Genomic DNA, 21,146 nt, shown 5'->3' on the forward strand with positions numbered 1-21,146 from the left:
GGTGCTCTTCGAACCACGCACGTACAGAGCGAGCTGTAACACGTTGCATTGTCCTGCTGCCAAAGGCCATGCGCCAGGGGAAAACAGACTGCACGCAGGGGTGGACATTGTTCCGAGGATAGATGCATACTTGTGATGATCCAGTTTTTCTTCCATAATGACGAGATCATCCAGGGAAAACATTCCCCAGACCATAAAAATGGTTGAAATGGCTCTGAGCACTATGGGACTCAACTGCTGAGGTCATTAGTCCCCTAGAACTTAGAACTAGTTAAACCTAACTAACCTAAGGACATCACAAACATCCATGCCCGAGGCAGGATTCGAACCTGCGACCGTAGCGGTCTTGCGGTTCCAGGCTGCAGCGCCTTTAACCGCACGGCCACTTCGGCCGGCCCCCAGACCATAGAGCTCTCTCCTCCGGCCTGGATGTTTGCTGTCTGACGCTTCATGCCGTACACACTAATTGCCATCACACCGATGGAGTATTAAATGTGAATCAGCTGGAAGGCCATATGTTGCCATTTAGTGGTCGTCCATTTGCGGTATTGGCGGGCAAATTCCAGCCCTCGTATCCGACGAACAGCAGTCAGCATGGGTGCTTGTCTCGGACGCCTTCTGCGGAGGCACATACGCAGCAACGTTCACTGAACGGTCGTTGAGGAGACGCTGTTGATAGCCTCTTGGTTCATCTGGGCGGTCAGTTGCTCAACAGTTGCACGTCTGTTCACCTTTAAGCCTGTCCACAGCCGTCGTTCTACCCTGTCAGCTATGGCCCATGGTACACCGTAGTTGCCTCGGCGCCGGATTTGCATAGCACCATTTTACTACGCAGGGCATATTTTAATCTCGGTGGCACACGAACAGTTTACAATCTTAGTCATTTCGGAAACGCTAACGCCCTTGACCCGAAAGTCAACAATCATGCCCTACTATACGTCAGATAAATCGCTGTGTTATCGCTTTACGACAACGACTGTACTGTTTTCCGCGTCGCCCGATACGTTTTATGTACCCTCCACCTGCCATCTGTAAGTGGTTAATTCGCGTTGACGTCGAACGTAGGCGATGATCACATTAATGTGACTCAACCGTGTATTTGTTAACCATTTTTAGTGGACAAAATTGTGACAGCTTGATCCCTTATATCTGTAAATAGGCTTATATAGGAGTATGTTCTCTTCATACAACTGAGTATACATTTTACTGTGCGTTTTAGATGGCTAAATAGAGTACACACTCTGCAGGCCAAATGAAATTAAAATTCGAAGGTAAAGTTCCCAGACGACTTTATTCTTGCGACATCTGGTGTCAATTCCGCATTACATGACGGTGTCGGGACACTTGTGATCATATAATGTCTTATGGCGATAGGCACGACGCTGGTCGATAAAATAACTCTCCGTATCATTTAACAAGGGAGGATGTGTCGAAAACAGCTTAGTGCTAACTGTGCATATTTTCGCTAATTTTTGCAATCGAAGGCCACGATTATTTTAGTCTTGTCTTAGGTTTGAATTATTTCCAACTGCAGTTCCCTAACAGATTCGCAGTTCTCTGATTATTGAAAGATAGCCTTTCCTTTTAACTTTTGTCTTGCAATTCGGCTTTAAATATTTTGTGAGCTAAGTTTTTCAACTGCTGTTTTGTGTTTGAGCTGATTTACTAGGTAACATAAAAGTCTGATCTACATTGTTCCCTTGCCTTGTCATAAATAATTAGATGCAAATGCCGTTTTTATGTCTGGAGTCGCTGTTACGAATATGCAATGTTCATTGAAAACAGAAAATGACCGAATACACAGCAATGGAAAGCATAACGCATATAACAAGATTGAAATGAAAACTGATAAAGTAAATGCAATGAATTCTGAGTAGTTAGCAATAAACACCGAAGCGATGAATATAAATTCCACTGAAGAACAGAGGGATTGTTAAATACCATCTTTCGATAATGCCTATTTAACTTTCCTAGCCGGCCGCGGTGGTCTCGCGGTTCTAGGCGCGCAGTCCGGAACCGTGCGATTGCTACGGTCGCATACGGTCGCAGGTTCGAATCCTGCCTCGGGCATGGATGTGTGTGATGTCCTTACGTTAGTTAGGTTTAAGTAGTTCTAAGTTCTAGGGGACTAATGACCACAGCAGTTGAGTCCCATAGTGCTCAGAGCCATTTGAACCATTTAACTTTCCCATTTTCTGCAGCTCAGAAGTGTAATTTTCTGAGACTCCAAAACATCGTACCAAATCAGCATCAGCATTATCATTATCATCATCTTCATAATCTCATTCGTCGTCATTGTTCCCCTCATGCATTCTGTCTTCTTCGTATTCCCGCTCGCCTCCATTATTCTTATTTTATAAAGAATTTTTTATATGCAAAATTTAATAAAAATAGAACTTCCGCCGGACACAATACTATTAAATTTGTAGAACAGTGAAACAAATGCTAAAAGTTGGAGTAACATAAATATTCCTAGATGCTGCAGAATCATTCCACGTTTTTGGACCGATATTCTATCATACAAACAGTTACACATTCACATTAAGACAAGAACTAGCGCGACCCGTTTGAACATCGGAGAACTGTCACAGGGTACGCAATACATTGGCTCCAGCATTAGCATAAGGTCAAGCTCTGACGTCAAAGTGAAGGACCGACAAATGCCCCAGGGAGCAGAGGAGCTAGGCTGTATGTGTGCTGACATGGTGAGCTCCTCTTGTAGCTCCAATGGAGCAGCTTGTTAACATACATAATAATGTCATTGTTTTAGTTCTTAACGATCTGTACTACGTGGTAATGATGAATAAATTGCAGCTGGAATGGTCCTTCAAACGAATACAAAATATAAATCAGAGCGTGTTTTCGACAATTAAAGCTCCCTCGAAGTCAGAATATAATACCTCACTATTAATATTAAACACATTCCATATCTAATCGTTTATTGTAGCAATAGGTCTAGGATCTTGGAAGGGAATCCTCATTTTTTTTGCTACTCGTCATTTAAAATACGAATTCCAAATTTCAGCTGTAGAAGTTATTCAAAAACAATTACGAACTGTGACATTTTTCGCATAGTTTCGCTCTTGAAACCATCTTGTGTACAGCCCTGAATTCTGTCGCTTTGCAGCGATATGTTCTCTTTTCATTAATGCTGTTGGCTTGTAGGCAGCTCTCAATAACCTACTGAAAGCAGTCGCAATGTAATTAAATATTCGTAGAGAATTACAAATCATGTTTCATCCAAATTGTTCCTTCCAAACTGGTATGCAGTATACAAGGTTTCAACTACATTAACGTCGCGTTCTCGCTTCCCGAACACAGGGTCCCGGGTTCGATTCCCGACGGGGTCAGGGATTTTCACCTGCCTCGAGATGACTGGGTGTTTGTGTTGTCCTCATCATTTCATCATCATTCATGAAAGTGGCGAGATTGGACTGAGCAAAGGTTGGGAATTTGTCCGGGCGCTAATAACCGCGCAGTTGAGCGCCCCACAAACCAAACATCATCATCATCAACAACTACATTAACATTACTCTTATTCCTTATATCTGTTGGAAAAATATGAAATATTGATGCAGTGTTCTAAATTTATATTTTAAGTGCATTATGATTATACAATTAAGTACGAAATTGGATACCCTGTGAGTCGCAAACAGACGTAGTCGTATTTGGGTAAAAACTGGGTCAGAAGCAGGAAAGAATCCGGGCTAGTATCAGTGGATTTTGGGTGTGTGTTATCGATATTTTATCAACAAAATTTTAGCGGTGATAGACCGAAAAAGCAGTTTCTCTCTTAATGTTTCTTAAAACTCCTTCCATTGATGGAAAAATTTCTGTCTCATGATAAGGTCATTCGTCTTTCTTTCTTCAGGTGAACTCTAAAGGAGAAAATGGAAGACAGGGGTGATGCACGAAAACGTTTTCGTCTTCCATTTTTCCAGATTTAGATGAATTTACCACGAGATTATCTGTGTAGAACATTGATCTTTCCGCACGTGGTCCAAAACATCCGGTTGCTTCACGATAGAAAACATATTCTATGAAAACAATGAACCATCCAGACTGATTTCGGGCATTATTGTGTATAAATGTGTGAGTGTAGTCGTGGGCTGCGCATTCGATTGTGTATTTTTCCAATTTGAATGAAACCATCATATTAGTTCGCCTTTCTTTTTCAAAATTGTACTGATCTGTATTCTAAACGCAAGAGTCACTAAAACTAGCAACTTAGTCAATGTGCGTTTGTAACAAAATCATCGATTACTTCAATCATTAAATTTCTCTATTTTTAGATAAAATTTTTTCGGTGTTCTTGTCGCAATGTTATCTATTTTTTGAAGCTTCTTATCGAACTATGAGAATTTACATATGTCCCTAGCAACATTCAGAGCCTTCTTGCCCAAGATGGTATTGCTGGAACTAAATCACATTTGTCTGACTTTGGAAAATATGTTCGAAAAGACGCCCGTTTAATTCCACCATTACATCCGATCAACTCTCACGTTGTTTCTAAACGCCGTGTTTTCCAGCTATGCCATTCACTTTCATGATGGCCAAAGCGAAATTTCTTTTGAACAGTAGAAAATAACAGCAGCTGCAATGTAGCATGTGGATTTTAACGAAGGTTCACTTTGTGTGGCAAAAACTTAACGGTAGATTTCGAATGGCAGGTCTGACTACTCCCTCATTAGTAATCACGTCTGTCTTCTCGGTGTCAGTGCTCAAAATGTTAAAATAGTGAAAGCATTCGTCCACCTTGCACAGAAATAGAGTTCATGTTAATAAACCGCTGTTTATCATATGCCTGTCCCCACCGAAATAATTATATTTATAATTTTTTAAAAATATATTTCTAAGATTTCTTTTTACACTCGAAGATCTCGAGGGTGGAACATAGGACTACACGACCACGTCGGAAACAAAAATACGGTTCCAGCAAATGTAGTCCTAAGTAGAGTGAAAGATTCTTAAAAAACTGAGAAACTTGAGTAGTTTTATTCCTCTTTTTAAGCTTGTGGTAGGAGATTAACGCCAAAAGCCACGATACAGATGGCTATTTAAGTCAGCCCAAACAAATAATGGTCATCACGTCTTTTATGCGATGCTCATTGTCAATGGAAAACGTCGGTTTATTTCTCGTTACAAATACTAATATTGCACTACACTAATTTTGGCTATCTCTATCGAATTGGTACGTAAAATTCCGTTTGAAAAATTATTTTGTTTGTAACGAGAAACAAACAGACGGAGAGAGACACTGGGAGCCGCATGAAAGACGTGATTAGTAGTATTTATTTGGGCTGACGTTGCTAGAACGAAATTACAAATCTCTGCTGAAACAGCAGAGAAAATGTGTCTGTCGACTCTTCGGAGGAACACGCTGTACATTAACGAAAGTACATATATTTCAGGTCACTCACGATGCTAAATAAATAAAATGAACGATACACGCATGGCAGATAAATGAAAGCCTTTTGTTCAGTACCAAAGTTGGGCCTGAGATGCAAAGAAATTATTTTACAGCAGGACAAAAGTGTTTTCTAATGTGATAACTTGGTGATCTGAAGGATAAATTGTTGGAACAAGAACACTATCACTGGATGGACTACTCTCTTGACTTTTACAAGTTTCCACATGTAAAGAAATTTGTGGTAAGAAAACATTTCGAGTCTAACTGAAAGGTTTTGACAATAGATGGGTATTTTGAATACATTCCTCACTGAGACTTCAGGGATGGGAATATCACCGTAATCATCATCATCATCGTCATCATCATATCATCATAAACAGCAGCAGCCATGTGACATCTGCTGCTGGACAGGGACCACATTATGGTTGTCAGCTATACGCACCCATGCCGTTTCAGCTTGGATTCTAGAGACATCTACTTATCTACAATTATGTCGTCATCTCTACTTTTTCTAATCTCCTTGAATCTAGCATAGAATTTCATTGGCCCATTCACCATATTTTTGCCTGTTTCTATGTCCTCCATAACTCCATTCCATTTTCGTCCTTCGTAATTATCTCTTGGTTCTATTTTCTGATCCGTTTGCTAGTTTTCCTGCCTCTTGCAACAACTTCCAAATTGTATCTCTTTACTGATTACTGAACAACGTTCGTGTTTGAGTTTAAGTTTCGCATTGAAAGTATGTGTCTCACTGCCAAAAATTGAAATTGATAATGCACACTAATTCTGAACTTTCCATTTCCGATACGTGGGACGCTTCATTTGGAAAACTCTATGTGGCATTCAAAACCACTACATGTTGCTTTTATTCATCAGTTTATTTTATTTGCAGTGCTACCAGACGTGGTCTTCAGCTGTTCTAAATACGAAAATTCATCGTGTTGTTTGTGACTTCCGTGTTAACTTTCGTTATGTTCTTTCGGATGCTTTCATTTTATATTAATTTAGTCTCTTTGCAATTTATTTTTAGACCAAACATCAGACTTGCTGTATTATGGTTTCCTAATTGTTTTTAAACTTTATCTCCACGAGAGACAACGCCATTAGCAAAAGACAGTAGTTCAAATATATTCCATTCTCACTTCTAAACCACATTCATTTTTTGCTGACAAAATTTATTGTTTGCCTCTGCTTCAAATAAACTCCAAAAACTAATGAAAAAATTTAATAGAACGTGCCTCAAGATGCTCCCCACTAAAGGAAGTACATTTAAAAATAGCTGCGGTTTTACCCAGAAAGACTGACAGGCAGGGAAAGTTTCTCCTTGCTCTACCCTCTTACGAAAAGGAAATGCCATTAACGAGGCAGCTCTGTAGATGATAGTCCTACAAAAGTCAACTGAGTCTCAATTTAGTATGTAAACAGGTTTCTCTTTCTCTGTGTTAACCATTTATGTTATAACAACTTCTCCTGGAAGGAAATTGGTTTAAACGAATATATACTAAACAGCCATGACATTTGCAGAATTACCCTATTAGCCAGTTGGCCTGTAGTCGGAACACAACAGATCATATTCTTTAAGCAGAGACAGCAATATTATGTTCAGTTTACAAAAGTCAGTGACCTCACTTGCTCCACTGTCAGTCCACAGATTACCACCAGATCTGTTTCACAGAGTCGGCAAGCCTCTGTTGAGAGACAACGTCAAACTTTGAAATATCCTAGATACTGCATTATAATACACTGCACTGCAAAACTTAAGGACGAAGTAGATAAAGTAACATACATATGAACCACTAGGCCAGCCGTTGGTGGCCGAGCGGTTCTAGGCGCTTCAGTCTGGAACCGCGCGACCGCTACGGTCGCAGGTTCGAATCCTGCCTCGGGCATGGATGTGTGTGATGTCCTTAGGTTAGTTAGGTATAAGTAGTTCTACGTTCTAGGGGACTGATGACCTCAGACGTTAAGTCCCATAGTGCTCAGAGCCATTTGAACCCATTTGAACCACTAGGTGGAATGAATGAAAGTGCGAGAACACGTTGCCAGAGGTCCCCCAGGCGTATACATAAACTCCTACGACTGAGGTCGTGAGATCAGTTTGACAATAGCGCGAAATAGGGCTGGCCACGCAACGCTAGTCAGGCATCTCGTGGTCGTGCGGTAGCGTTCTCGCTTCCCACGCGCGGGTTCCCGGGTTCGATTCCCGGCGGGGTTAGGGATTTTCTCTGCCTCGTGATGGCTGGGTGTTGTGTGCTGTCCTTAGGTTAGTTAGGTTTAAGTAGTTCTAAGTTCTAGGGGACTTATGACCACAGCAGTTGAGTCCCATAGTGCTCAGAGCCATTTGAACCATTTTTTTGTGAATCAGCGAGCATTTGTGCACTGGTGGTGTTCTTCATGACAACATAGCCTGGAAATAACATTTGGATGATTCCACACAAGCTAGAATCATCGACAAACTGAAAGAGCGACGAAGTGTGACTAGTGTAACGCAGGAGTTTGGTACTGCTCACAGCATTGTTTCGCGTGCATGGGGAGCTTTCTGAACTACTGTAGTCGACTGCGGTTAACCACAGCAGCAGATGACCGTCACATTGTGCTTCAGGCAAGAAAGAACGCACGTCAAACAGCAGGTGTGATTCCAACCACATTTTATAGGACCGCACAGCAAGCAATCTACAAACAGAAAGCCAGGAATGAAATTAAGAATGGGAGGATATTGCTGCACGTGTTATTTTTTTCCCAATGACTCTGAAACACATGATGGCCCACGTAGGAAACATCGATTCCGACATAATCGAGAAGCTGCAAATACACATCAGACATAATATCTGAGACTGATCTTCAAATTTAACATTCTGTGCTCATATGAACTGTTCATGAAATGCGTCACCCACATGAAGGCAAGGTTTCACGAGGACGTAGTAAGGTGATGTAGAATTCAATTTGCTCTTCTCTTGTGAGAAAGGACCGTTAACAAACACAATAAACAGTAATCATTGTCCGCTTTGTTGAACTCGTCAACTGACGTCACCGTTCAGACTAAAGGTTGACTCAGGACCAGCCATTTCGCCTCATAAAAAGCGTGTAGACTTGCAAGCTTCGCTAACTGTACTAAAGTCTCCCATCTGTATTAGGTTTCCTCCAGGTATTGCATCCGAAGGATAAATCAGGAGTTACTTATTTTTTGTAGCTTTGGATCGGATATTTGTCACAGGTACTTGCACAGTTTACACTAAATACACTTATATTGTCTGCATATGGTATATTGGGATAGTAGTAAGATAGTATATATCAATTTTTATAGCAGAGATCCATTAGTTGTTGTAATGAAAGAAGGATGTCCCGTCGATGTCATCGTGATCAGTGTGGGAGCACAAGCTCACGTGGGACAAGGTTGGAGAAGAATCGTCTTGACATTCGCTTAGCCTTCTTCGGCAATGAGAAGGAAAAACGTGACTATTTGAAATCCAATTCCATGTATCAGATTTCTGTGATAAAGTATATTAAGCTCCTCTAAAATTCATTTGTATGAACTTTCTTTTCATGGGAAAAAACTGCTATTGTTGGGGCAAATTGTAAAAATCATAATGACGAAAGCAGGTTGCAGTTGGTGCACTCAAGACCTGTATTAGCATGAAGATAGAGTTAATTTTTTTATGTCTTATGGGACCAAACTGCTTAGGTCACCGGTCCCTAAGCTTCTACACTATTTAATTTAACTTAAACTAATATACACTATGGTCAACACACACACATCCATGCCCGAGGGAGAATTCGAACCTCCGACGGGGGGAGCTGCGCGGAACGTGACAAGATGCCTGAGACCGCGCGGCGATAGAGTTAAATGTGGAGTGCTACATCAGATGTTCAAATACGGTGTAGCAGTGCGTGTGTCGTTAAGAAGAACGATACATCGTCCTTCTTAATAACACAGGCACTACAATATCGTATTTATCGGCCAATTTCAGGCAACAACTATCAATTAAAATGTCCTCCTCTGTGCGGGAATAACATAATGTGTGTACGAGTACAGGTTGTGACGCAGGAAGGACGACATAAGGAAGTTCGGGTCTGGCTGTGAGTGCTGAACGGTTAGCCAATTCATTTAAGGCGATCGCTCGAGTAAAGCCGGAAATCCGGGTTCGAGTAGCGGTCCGGCACAATTATTCACTATCACCATTCCCTTATACAGCTGAGGGTTATTCGTATTCAGAAATGAGAATACATTTCAGAAACTGAAATAACCTAAGTAGTATGTCGAGACCTGCTCGTGTACCAGGTGCAGAAGTATGAAACCGGAATTTCCCTGTAGATGGTGCAAGCCGTCAGCGTCTGCAGCGCCATCTTCTTCCTGTAACGGCCGACGACGAATGTCAACACACAGTAACCTAAGTTCCATACATTGGTATCTGTTTCAAACCCATAAACACGTCGAGTTTTGTGCCTACAAACTTACGATTTGTGGACAGCATATGTTTTACGTTATCATTTGATATAAAACTGCTTCAGAATCGCACCGAATGCTTGTCGAAGCTTTCGGCGAACATGGTCTTGGGAAAACACAGTGTTTCAAAAGTGTTGATTTTGACGTGAGAAACGACGAGCGCGGAAACCATCGAAGTTTCTCTTCGGTTTAAAGCTATGGGAAAGGTGCAGAAAATGGGAAAATGGGTTGCGCATTAAATGAATGAAAGACAGCAAGCATTTCGAAAGACCACTTGTGAAATGCTGCCCGCCAGATATAAAAGAAAGACGTTTCTCCATCGAATAGAGACAAGTGATGAAAAATTGATCCTGAGAGTCGTAAATCATGGGTGAATCCAGGCAAACTATCGACATCCACTGCAAGACCAAATCGCTTTGGAAAGAAGACAGTGCTCTGTGTTTGATGGAATCAGAATTGAGTCATTTATTATCAGCTACTAAAACCTGGTGAAACCGTTAACACTGATCGCTGCCAACAGCAAATGATCGATTGAAATCAAGAATTACGTGAAAAACGACCGAAATATGGGAAAAGGCAACACAAAGTCATATTGCTCCTCGATAACGCCACATTACACACAGCAAAACGGGTCAACTGAACGATCGAGGCGTTTAGTTTGGAAATAATAGGGCATGTGGCTTATTCTCCAGACTTAGCTCCGTCCGATTACCGTCTATTTGCGTTACTGGGACTGCCTCTCGCTGAACAACGCTTCAGTTAGTATGAAAATGTACGAAAACTGCTCGCTGACTGGTGCGCTTCAAGAGAAGAACACTTTTTGGCTTGGCATTCATAGCCTACTGGAGAGGTGGGAGAAATGTATAAATAGCAGTCGAGATTATTTTGAATAAAATATAGTTTATCAGTTTCAAACAACAGTCGTGTAATTATTGCAACTAAATTCCGGCTCCATACTGCTACACATGGTATGTAAAGAGAAAACTCGAGAGGCGGAAAGGTGACACACATAATGATTATTAACTTTTGATTTAGTACATTGGCCTCATCGGGTTAACGCTCTTTCTCTACGCATGTTTTGGGATAATTCCGGTAAGGCTGCACTTCTCTCCTTCAAGAGCTAAACACACAGTTACATTTACTACCCACAGATTAGTTACTGTGTTCATATCACTATAAGGCACCGTCTCATGGTGGCCTCGTCATGCGCTGAATGGCCAACATATCCACAGGACTAAATACATTAACTGGATGTGGCTAAAGTGAAACGTAGCGAAAAACCTCACCTCACACCTTTCAATGAAAATGAAAGGAATATTCCAGTTTATCGCCCAGCCTACGACGAATTCGTTAGAGACGGAACACAGATTGGAATTGAGGGGGATGTGGAATGAAGTCGGCAGTGCTCTTTTGAACATATTATCCCGGCATACACCTTAAGAGAGACAGGGAATAGAGAAACCATGGAAAATCCAGATCAGGATGGCAGGGTGAGGATTTGAATTGCTGTCCTTTTGAAGAGTTCAGACTCTAAACCACTTGCCTTGGTCCACCTTTCAGATGACGCGTTTCTTATCATCAGTGCTCTCATCTGCGGCGTTAATATCTGATATCGGGCCTGTGTGTCTTAGATGGAATACTGATTGGCTTTGAGGAAGTAACACTGAATTGAAAGTGTAACGCCATCAGCACCATGATCAAAACATACTGAAGTGCAACTCTAGTATTTCCATGTTTGTGGAATCTTTTGATTAATATTTCATCCTTATTTGAGATTATTTTCAGTATAGAAAAAAATTACAGGTGAAGAATGATGAGAGTACATGACGGCTATTGGATCTGTACAACGGTACTGGAACTTCTTAGGTGGAGCTAGTAACACAGCATACCTAGAGGATCTACATGTGTAGCTTACAACCACCTTTAAGGTTTTGAGTAAAGTCTTAACGTTGACCTAAACAACTCGGGTTCATTATATTGACAGATTACACAGGCAGTTGTGTGTTGTGCAAAGACTGGAGTGGTTACGAGGCTTAGACACACCACTGTGGAAAGAAGAATAGAAATAAAGGTCATTCCAGAAATATATCACGAAAAGTTCGTAGGATTGTTTGACTGGCTCTGAGAAATAGACGGATGACAACAGATGTTCAAAAAATGGCTCTGAGCACTATGGGACTTAACTTCTGAGGTCATCAGTCCCCTAGAACTTAGAAATACTTAAACCTAACTAACCCAAGGATCACACACATCCATGCCCGAGGCAGGATTCGAACCTGCGACCGTAGCGGTCGCGCGGCTCCAGACTGTAGCGCCTAGAACCGCTCGGCCACCCCGGCCGGCTGACAACAGATGTAATCTGGGCAGAAGTTAAAGGAATAGTGTCACCGCGAATCATCAGGAACTCAACTTGGAGCTGGACTGAGTTCTAGAGGTATCATGTTTCGTTTATCGCTGACGCCATATCATAGTCAACAGAGGTCTATATGGTATAGAACCAGATTCAGTTGGAACTTTGAATGGGATTCTATGGCATTCAGCAATAAGATTAGTTTTTGATGGTGAGATGGACGCGAACGCATCTATAGACAACCTGGTGAAAGGCCACAAGACGTTGCTGTTTGTGAGATCCATGCCTCTTCAACTCGTAAAATCATGCTGTAGCGAGCTTATGGATATGCTAACAGGACTGATGAGGTAATTGTTGAATGGAGGCTGAACCCTCGCCAGTATGTCGCAAGAAAGATAAAACATGTTGTCATATTTTTTATGACCAAGGTACCATAGGGCATATTCGACCAGGATTCCGAAATTTGCACGACAACAGCATATCAGCCTCCTGCCAGCAATCTACATTGAGCTGCCATATAATGTGTTTCAAGCATGGCAAGAACTTTGCTTCCATGCTCTTATCAAATCAAAAGTTTATTCCAGCCCTTGGGGATCACATCTTATACTATTGTTGATGATAATCTTAAGTTCCAAATGTAATGAAAGATTAATCAGTTAGTAATATCAGTTATGTGATGAATATACCCAAAGAGTCTGATGTAGCACGACATGTGCTTTATGGCGTATAACTTTCCATTTTCTTCACAAAAATAACCTTTCAGTTATTTCGATATCGTGACAAACAAACCTACACCGTTATTATTCGTCTTTGTTTAATGAAGAATTTCTGCAGTTGCGTTCATTAAATACTTCGGTTATTCCTTCCAGCTGCTTTTGTAAGGGAGCTTATGAGTTGAAATTGATTTAAAAAAAAATGGTTCAAATGGCTCTGAGCACTATGGGACTCAACTGCTGAGGTCATTAGTCCCCTAGAACTTAGAACTAGTTAAACCTAACTAACCTAAGGACATCACAAACATCCATGCCCGAGGCAGGATTCGAACCTGCGACCGCAGCGGTCTTGCGGTTCCAGACTGCAGCGCCTTTAACCGCACGGCCACTTCGGCCGGCTGAAATTGATTTAGCTGCAACTTTGTTTATGTATAGCTGTACGAATAATTCGTAACGTTGAAGACAGAAATATTATTTTTGTAATGTGTACGGGAGCTGGATATCAGAATAGTTTAATACATCATGTCGTTAATACTGATCTCCGACAACCTGTAAGAGGCCATACTACAGAGAGACAGCATCTTTGAACGAAAATAGAATCACATGCATTCGTACACGTTTTCAGAAGTGTTTTCCCATACATTTATGTTGTGTTTAAGATGTTAAGTTCACGAAGTTACGCTGTGGTTCCTAAAAAGAAGAAAGGAAGCGCCAAATAGCAGCACTCGAGGATACTGTCACAACGCATTCGGGAATCGATTCGCTGCCACTCTTTGTCGAACCGAATCAGGCAACCAGACGGCAGAGACTGATAAAAGATTACTACGGCCGACAAAAAAAAAATGTACGTTGTGGATGGAATTCTAGAAACCCGGTAGTGGAGAGTCGTGTTATCTGTCTCTTTTTAATACTGCCGATACATGTCCCTTCGTGGCAAGAGAGAACGCTCACCATTCATCCACGTCAATAGCGACAGTATCTCAAAAGCAAAAGCACACTTCAATCGTCCAATATGTCAAATATCGCGTTGCGCCCAAATTCTATGCATCATCTACACCGCTGGCCATTTAAATTGCATGTGTGGCATGCAACATACGTAAAACTTGAATGAAGAGTGCTGCAGCCTTGAATAGTCAAATGATCAGCATTTCAGAGCAACCGAAAAGAGTATATAGGAATAGCACCAAGAACATTCCGTATACAGGGGGATCAAAAACAGACTGAAAAGCCTGTAACGCTGTTGCAGCGTAGATTGTGCTGCGAAATAATTCTTAAGAAAAACATTCAACACGTTGCGCCATTTTCGATTTAATTAGCACTTAGACGCGCTAAAATGCGGTAATCCACAGACATCTGTGGGTCAGTGAGTTACCTCTTGTTCAAATACTCATTACCAGTTAAAATATGCGCGCGCAACGACCTAACTTCAGTGCCAATTAGATCGGAAAAGGCGCAACGAATCGAATTTTTTTGTTAACTATTATTTCTTAGCACAACCTACCCTGCAACACCCCTACAAGCTTTTTAAACTGTTTCTTACCACTCTGGCCATCGTCAAGAACATCTTGATCAGATGTAAAAAAATAGTATGTAACAAACAAAGCTGTCATGGCATACTCAGCCATTACTCTGAGTCTGCCATGAGAGCTTTGTTTATTACACACTGACTATATACATCTGATCAGCAAGATGTTCATGACAATCTGAGAAATGGTTCTACCCGAAACGCGTCAAATAAAATCACTGGATTATTTGCTGGTGTCTTCTTATTTAGTGACCATTACAGTAGTTATGCAGTACTCCTGATGAAATTAATATCTACATTTTCAATCCATTCAAGGCCTGTCTTTGTCACTACAAAGATACCTTCCAGATATCCAGGCTGAGATCGTCTACTACAGTTTGTTAGAATGTGTTTGATGGTCTGACGTTCATTGTCACAGTCAGATTGAGAAGATGTAGTCGTTCCCCATCGGTTGAGGTTTTCTGCACCGATTCTATGGCCTGTAGGAATCCTATTAATTGTTTCTCAACCACGTGGTGGTAATTCCGTACCGCTGGTCTTGTGCTAGGTCTTGTAAGAGATTGATATTCCTCATAGGGAATATTATTCAAAGATCCATACCACTTCCTGCTCAAGTCGAAGTGAAATTCTTGCAGTAATTCTGCCAATATGACAGATGACGGCCTGGATTTTAATCAGCTCATTCTAAGTGCAGGCACTCCAGTGTGGATTGGGAGCTCAGGAATATTCATTTGGGGATATCCAGGATTATGCTACCTAAGCGTTGCTCTTCATCAATAGCTGGCATAATATCGTGCGAGAAAAGGGTAAGTTGAGTTTCTCAGTAGTGATACTATCTAAATCCGTGCTGATTTGTAGATGGAAACTCTTCTGTCGCAAGGAAATTTGTTGTTTTCGAACTTAAAATATGCTCAAGAATTTTGCAGTAAAGCTACGTTAAGAATATTGGTTTTTAATTTTGCGTGTTAGTTCTTTTACCATTCTGAAGTCAATTGCTGTTTTTCCCATGCTCGTCGGCGATATATTCATCATAAGTGCGAGATAAGTATGCGGTCAATGGCGAAGGGTACTGCCTGTAGAGCCGAACTGGAATTCCCTCTGGACTTGGTGATTTACTTGTTTTCGTCTCTTTCAGCCAAGAATACCTATTTCTATGTCCTCCATACGGGAGTTTCAGCGGCAGTCAGACAATGGTACGTCTATACGAGCCTCCTGCGATAGTGATTTTTTAAACGATAAAACTGAAAACTAGAGCTTTCCTTTCGCTGACTTTTGTTTTCACACCAGATTGATCTACGAGTGACTGAGCAGAAGCTTCGATTCGCTTATCGCTCTCAGTAAGATCTTTCGCTATGGTATACGGGTAGAAGTTATATCCTTCTCGAATCGATATTTTATAGACTCATGAATATTTGCTGTCGACAGTGCTGTGTAGTCGTGTCTGGCATCTAAGCTCATTTCGACTCGATGTCGATCCGGCTTAGAGCTGTTCGTACTGACACAATTTGCAGGTCTGTGTACTAAATTTCGCAACACGTATACACCAAAACCACATGGAATAATGAATTTTTCTACTATTGTATAATATATACGCACAGTGGGTAGAATTTCGTTGTTTGCTATTTTTCCTGGTGTTGCAATTTTTATGGCCAGTACTGTAGTTCGGCCTCACTGTGAGACAATCCTGTCTGCTGTCTGCTATACCAAATATGCACTTAATGAAACTCAGCTGTGGTAGTTCAATTGCAAGCCATTATATAGAAACATTCCAACGCTTAGAAAGCTGAAGACCGATGGTAGAATAAATTTCTTCTGGAGACACGTAATTCATTAAACATACAATAGCGTTACTGGGGGCTTCAGTGTCATATGTGTGAGAAAATTGTTGTAGTGTAAGAGAGCTGTAACTTATCGACAAAGATGACTTCAAATTATTTACCTATATTATCATTCGTAAAATGTTGTTTAGGTTTTCGAGTTTATTAAATTACTGGGGGATTCAGTGTCATATGTGTGAGAAAATTGTTGTAGTGTAATAGAGCTGTAACTTATCGACAAAGTTGACTTCAAATTATTTACCTATATTATCATTCGTATAATGTTGTTTAGGTTTTCGAGTTTATTAAATTAGATAACAGAGTACACTAAAAATATATAGTTGCCTCATTTTAAACTTGCTTTACTGGGATATGGGAAAGAAGTACTTTTATCACCATAGTCAAGTCTCTCGTGATGTCGCCAAAAGCTCCAAATTTCTGTACAGGTGAGTGTTACGAACTGTTGAAATGTATGTTTGTCTTTTTATGAATGGATTAGCACGGAAATAAAAGTAAGGGGAAAGATTAATACGTAGCAAAGTGCACCGATTGAGATGAAACAGTAGTTTAAAACCAGAGCCATGTTCTGGAAGACCATGCTGTAAATCGTCCTCTCCATCCTATTGACCGTTTTCGACCTTTTTCGTAATTCAGGTAGGGCGAATACTGGAATGATCCTTACATAAATGCGGAGATATTCTTCACCAACCGAATCTAACACAGCTCCACCTCTGATATCTTAGATGTCCACAAATCGTTGAACTTTAAAGTTCCTCCCATCCTTACATCCATTAGGAACCACCACATAGTGTATCCATGCCGAAAAGTGAGCAGTGGCGACGAACTTAACGCCATCGACCTATGAAACAGTTACGTCCCATCAGCAGGGCTTTCATTCTGTAACACAATTTCCAACAATGGGTTTTACAGCTGTTCATAAAAAACGTGAAACATCTCTTTCCTTGCCGTAAACTCCGCCAAACAATTTCCTTCACCGACACTCAAGGTGGTTAAACATGGGTCTAGTGTCAGTGCTAACGGAAGTTTACCTATGTTAAATGTATGCAGGCTACCCACAAAATTGCCTCCACAAGGTTCCATTTTCTGTGCTAGGGTAGTCATCTGTTGCATGAGCATGAGCTCTTGTTTTCGACGCATTGTCTTTACGTTTGTGCATATTGTGAGTTTAAATTTGACACGCCTCAGAAAATATTCCTGAATATCCTCCGAAATTTTGTCGTTGGCGATCCGAGTACCCTATATGACAATAATTTCATTCATGAGAAACTTACATTCATTCGTGACAGCAAATGCTTGTAGCTCCTATTTTCATGTATTGAGAGCGGTGATACAGAAGACGCCGCCCGTCGGGATTAGATGTAGGTTTGGAGTTACGACTGCCACCGTAACGTGCTTTTGAGCACCTGTCTGGTAAAGTGTGTACTTCCTTGTCAGAAGATTTTTTCCGTGGTCTCCCGAGTATAGCCAGGCTTCGCTGAGAAGATGGGTTTCGTTTCTCAATAGAGACAGCAGTTGCGCACACTGCAGTGCTAGTGCACAAAGACTGTGTACATATTGTATTGTGTTGAGCTGGGGATCTAGAAACGACAGAGAGGCTTCGTCCCCGCCGAAGCCTTCAGTGGTTCACAACCCCTCTACAAGCTACAGCAGTCCACTCACCCACCACCGCCCCACACCGAACCTGGTGTTATTGTGCGGTTCGGCCTCCGGTTGAACCCCCCCCCCCCCTCCCCTTCGCCACACCACCATGGAGTGTAGCCCCAAATTTTTGCGTGGTAGAGTAAGTATGGTGTATACGTACGTGGAGACAGTGTTTGCGCAGCGATCGCCGACAGAGTGTAACTGAGGGGAGTGTTCCTGGAGCCACTCTATAGCAATTCTGGACTAATGGGGTGTCACATTGTCCTGTTGGAATTGCCCAAGTCTGTCGGAATGCATATTGGATATGAATGGATGCCGGTGATCAGACAGGTTACTTACGTGCGTGTCACCTGTCAGAGTCGTGTCCATAGATTCATGAGGCTGTTTCCACACCCGTACACGTCCATCCACTCGATACAATTTTAAGCGAGACTCGTCCGACCAGGCACCATATTTCCAGTCATCAACAGTCAATTGTGGGTGTTGATGGGCCCAGGCGAGGCGTAAGACTTTTTTTCGTGTAGTCATCAAGGGTACACGAGTAGGCCTTCGGCTCCGAAGGCCCGTATTGATGATGTTTCGCTGAATGGTTCGCACGCTGACAATTTTTGATGGTGCACATTGAAACCTGCAGCAATTTGCGGAAAGGTTGCACTTCTGTCACGTTGAATGATTGTCTTCAGTGGTCGCTGGTCCTGTTCTTGCAGGATTTTATTCCGGCCGCAGCGATACCGGAGATTTGATGTTTTGCCGGATTCTTAATATTCACAGTACACTCGTGGAATGGTCGTATGGAATAACCCCCTTTCCTCGGAGATGCGCCGACTATAACACCACTTTAAATCTTGATAACTTGCCATTGTAGCAACAGTAACCGATCTGACAACTGCGCCAGACGCTTGTTGTCTTAGGCGCTGCCGACCGCCGCGCCGTATTCTGCCTGCTTCTGTGGCGCTTCAGTGTAGGAGCTTTTGGAATGTGGTGCCTCATAGGAATGCTCATATAGAGGAGGTTCTAAATCAAATAAGGAAAAAAGAAATTTATGTCAATACTCGACTAAAAGAAGGGGTTGATTCGTAGGACACATTCTGAGTTACCTGGGACTTTCCAGTTTCGGAAAAAAATTAGGGAAGGGGGGGGCAACTAATGTCTTAGTATTCATCAATCTTACCATTTGTTATGGAATATCTTTGCGTCAGACGATTCCCAACGCCAGGTAAAATACAAAAATATGTTTAACACATTTCGCTAAATATTTCATTATACGTCTTTTTCTTTAAGTCAAAGCACTTTTTCAATTAGTATCAGATATTTGTCTAGTTCCTTGTCTAAGATATGTATCTTCTGTGTCATAATCGTTGCGGGAATCGCTTTGCAGGAAATGGCCATCTTTTCCGGTGACGTTCCGCTCCCACACGACTGTATCTTCACCACTCGGCTGAGCGTTGAACTTCTGGAAATCAGAATGCATTGTCTTTTGTGGTTTTGATATCCGTGTAGAAATGTGTACCTTCGATCATCAGACGAAGTGACGCTTTACACATTTACTGCGTCATGCTCTCAAAATAATACGTGCGACCTATGACGTGCTATAAACAGAGGTGCACGGTCGGTGCTTTTCTGTCCTAGAGTGAGGTATGGTGGAGTTGTCGAGCATGAGTTCAGCAATAATGTACTGCTCTGTGGGGTATCTGTCCACTGGCACATTTCAGTGTAGCGTACGGCAACGCCCGTCATCAACACATTGCCCACATCAGTTGACATTGCCGGTGGTGACTACCCCGAATACACAATGTGATCAAAAGCATCCGGAAACCTAATAGTGCACGTTAATATCAGATGTGTCCACCCCTTCACCTTTGTGGTCTTGAACTCTGCTTCTGACACTTTCAAAATCTCTCTAGAGGAATGACTGCCTAGTCTTCCTGAAGATCCGAAACTGGAGAAGTTTCGTCTTATCAACTGTCCAGTAGCATTGTTCCTCATACCACCTCAAGCGTTGCTTAGCACTGACTGCCCGTTGTACCCTTTCCTTTTCACTCCTATGCACAGTCATTGTGCTACCTGGATTGCTAATACCACTTTGGAACTCACGATTGATTCCTTCCGTTGATTCCATGAGGGGCGCATGAGCTCTCCGCAACAAATCATCATCATGATCCACAAGATTATTTTTGCATCCAAACCACAGTGATCGATGATCTCTGTCGGTTAGTACATGAGATCTGGCTTGTCTTGGTTTATCTGTGGTCGCTGCTTCGTGTTTCCACGTCACACTCAGATCACCAACAGTCGACGTGGGCTGCTGTAGAAGGGGTGATATTCCCTCATTGATTTGTTTCTCAGGTAACATCCAATGACTAGACCACGTTCGAAGTCACTGAGATCTCCTGATCGACCCATTATGGTTCAACAGACCCATTATGCTTTTACTGGTTGTCTACTGACAACATAACACTCCTCGGCACCTTTTATACTGGCACGTCGCCTCTCGTGACATCTGGTGGTCAGTTCCGCATTACATAGGGACGTCGGAATAATTTTGGTCGGATGGTGTATAAGTTATTCTTGGTACATTCTTGACACGGCATGATGTCAAAAGCGTAGTGGCTAAATGACCTTATGTATGGAGTGCCCTTTGAAAGTAAGTTTATATCACTTTATTGTCCTTCCTGAGTTCAACTGTCACTTCGGCGGCCAGTAGATGTTATGTCGACATCCCAGTCACGAGACAGTTCGAACTATTCCAGTGTGGGTAACGACAGGAGTGCAGTCTCTGCAGAAGAGTACGTATATGTAATTTAACAGTTCATTAATGAAATTTTGCTCTTAATTAGTCACATTCTCTTTGAGTGACAACCCAGTCTCGGGTTGTCCATGTTTTACACAGAAACAGTCGTGAATGTTTCTGGTTAATGGGAAGGCTGGGCAACAGGCGGAGTACTGTTGCGATCACCGTAGGCCATACAATGGGAAGCGATTGTCCTGTTACCACTGTGGCTTCCTGACCTGTGGTTCCTCGTGGAGCGCTCAAAAAGTGCCATCTCGGTGTTTCTGTGGCGTGGCCGTGCGTCTGTTCGGGAAAAGAGAGCCGGTTTGTCTGAACTACCGTTAGCTACTACTAACGTAAGTCTTGATTGTTGTTTGAAGCCTGAGGACTGCTTTAGTGTAATGTGGAATGTCAGCAGTCATTGTCTGTGCAACAGTTCCTTTGTTGTGGCTAGT

Source organism: Schistocerca nitens, chromosome 3 (assembly GCF_023898315.1).
Source record: "Schistocerca nitens isolate TAMUIC-IGC-003100 chromosome 3, iqSchNite1.1, whole genome shotgun sequence".
NCBI lineage: Eukaryota > Metazoa > Arthropoda > Insecta > Orthoptera > Acrididae > Schistocerca > Schistocerca nitens.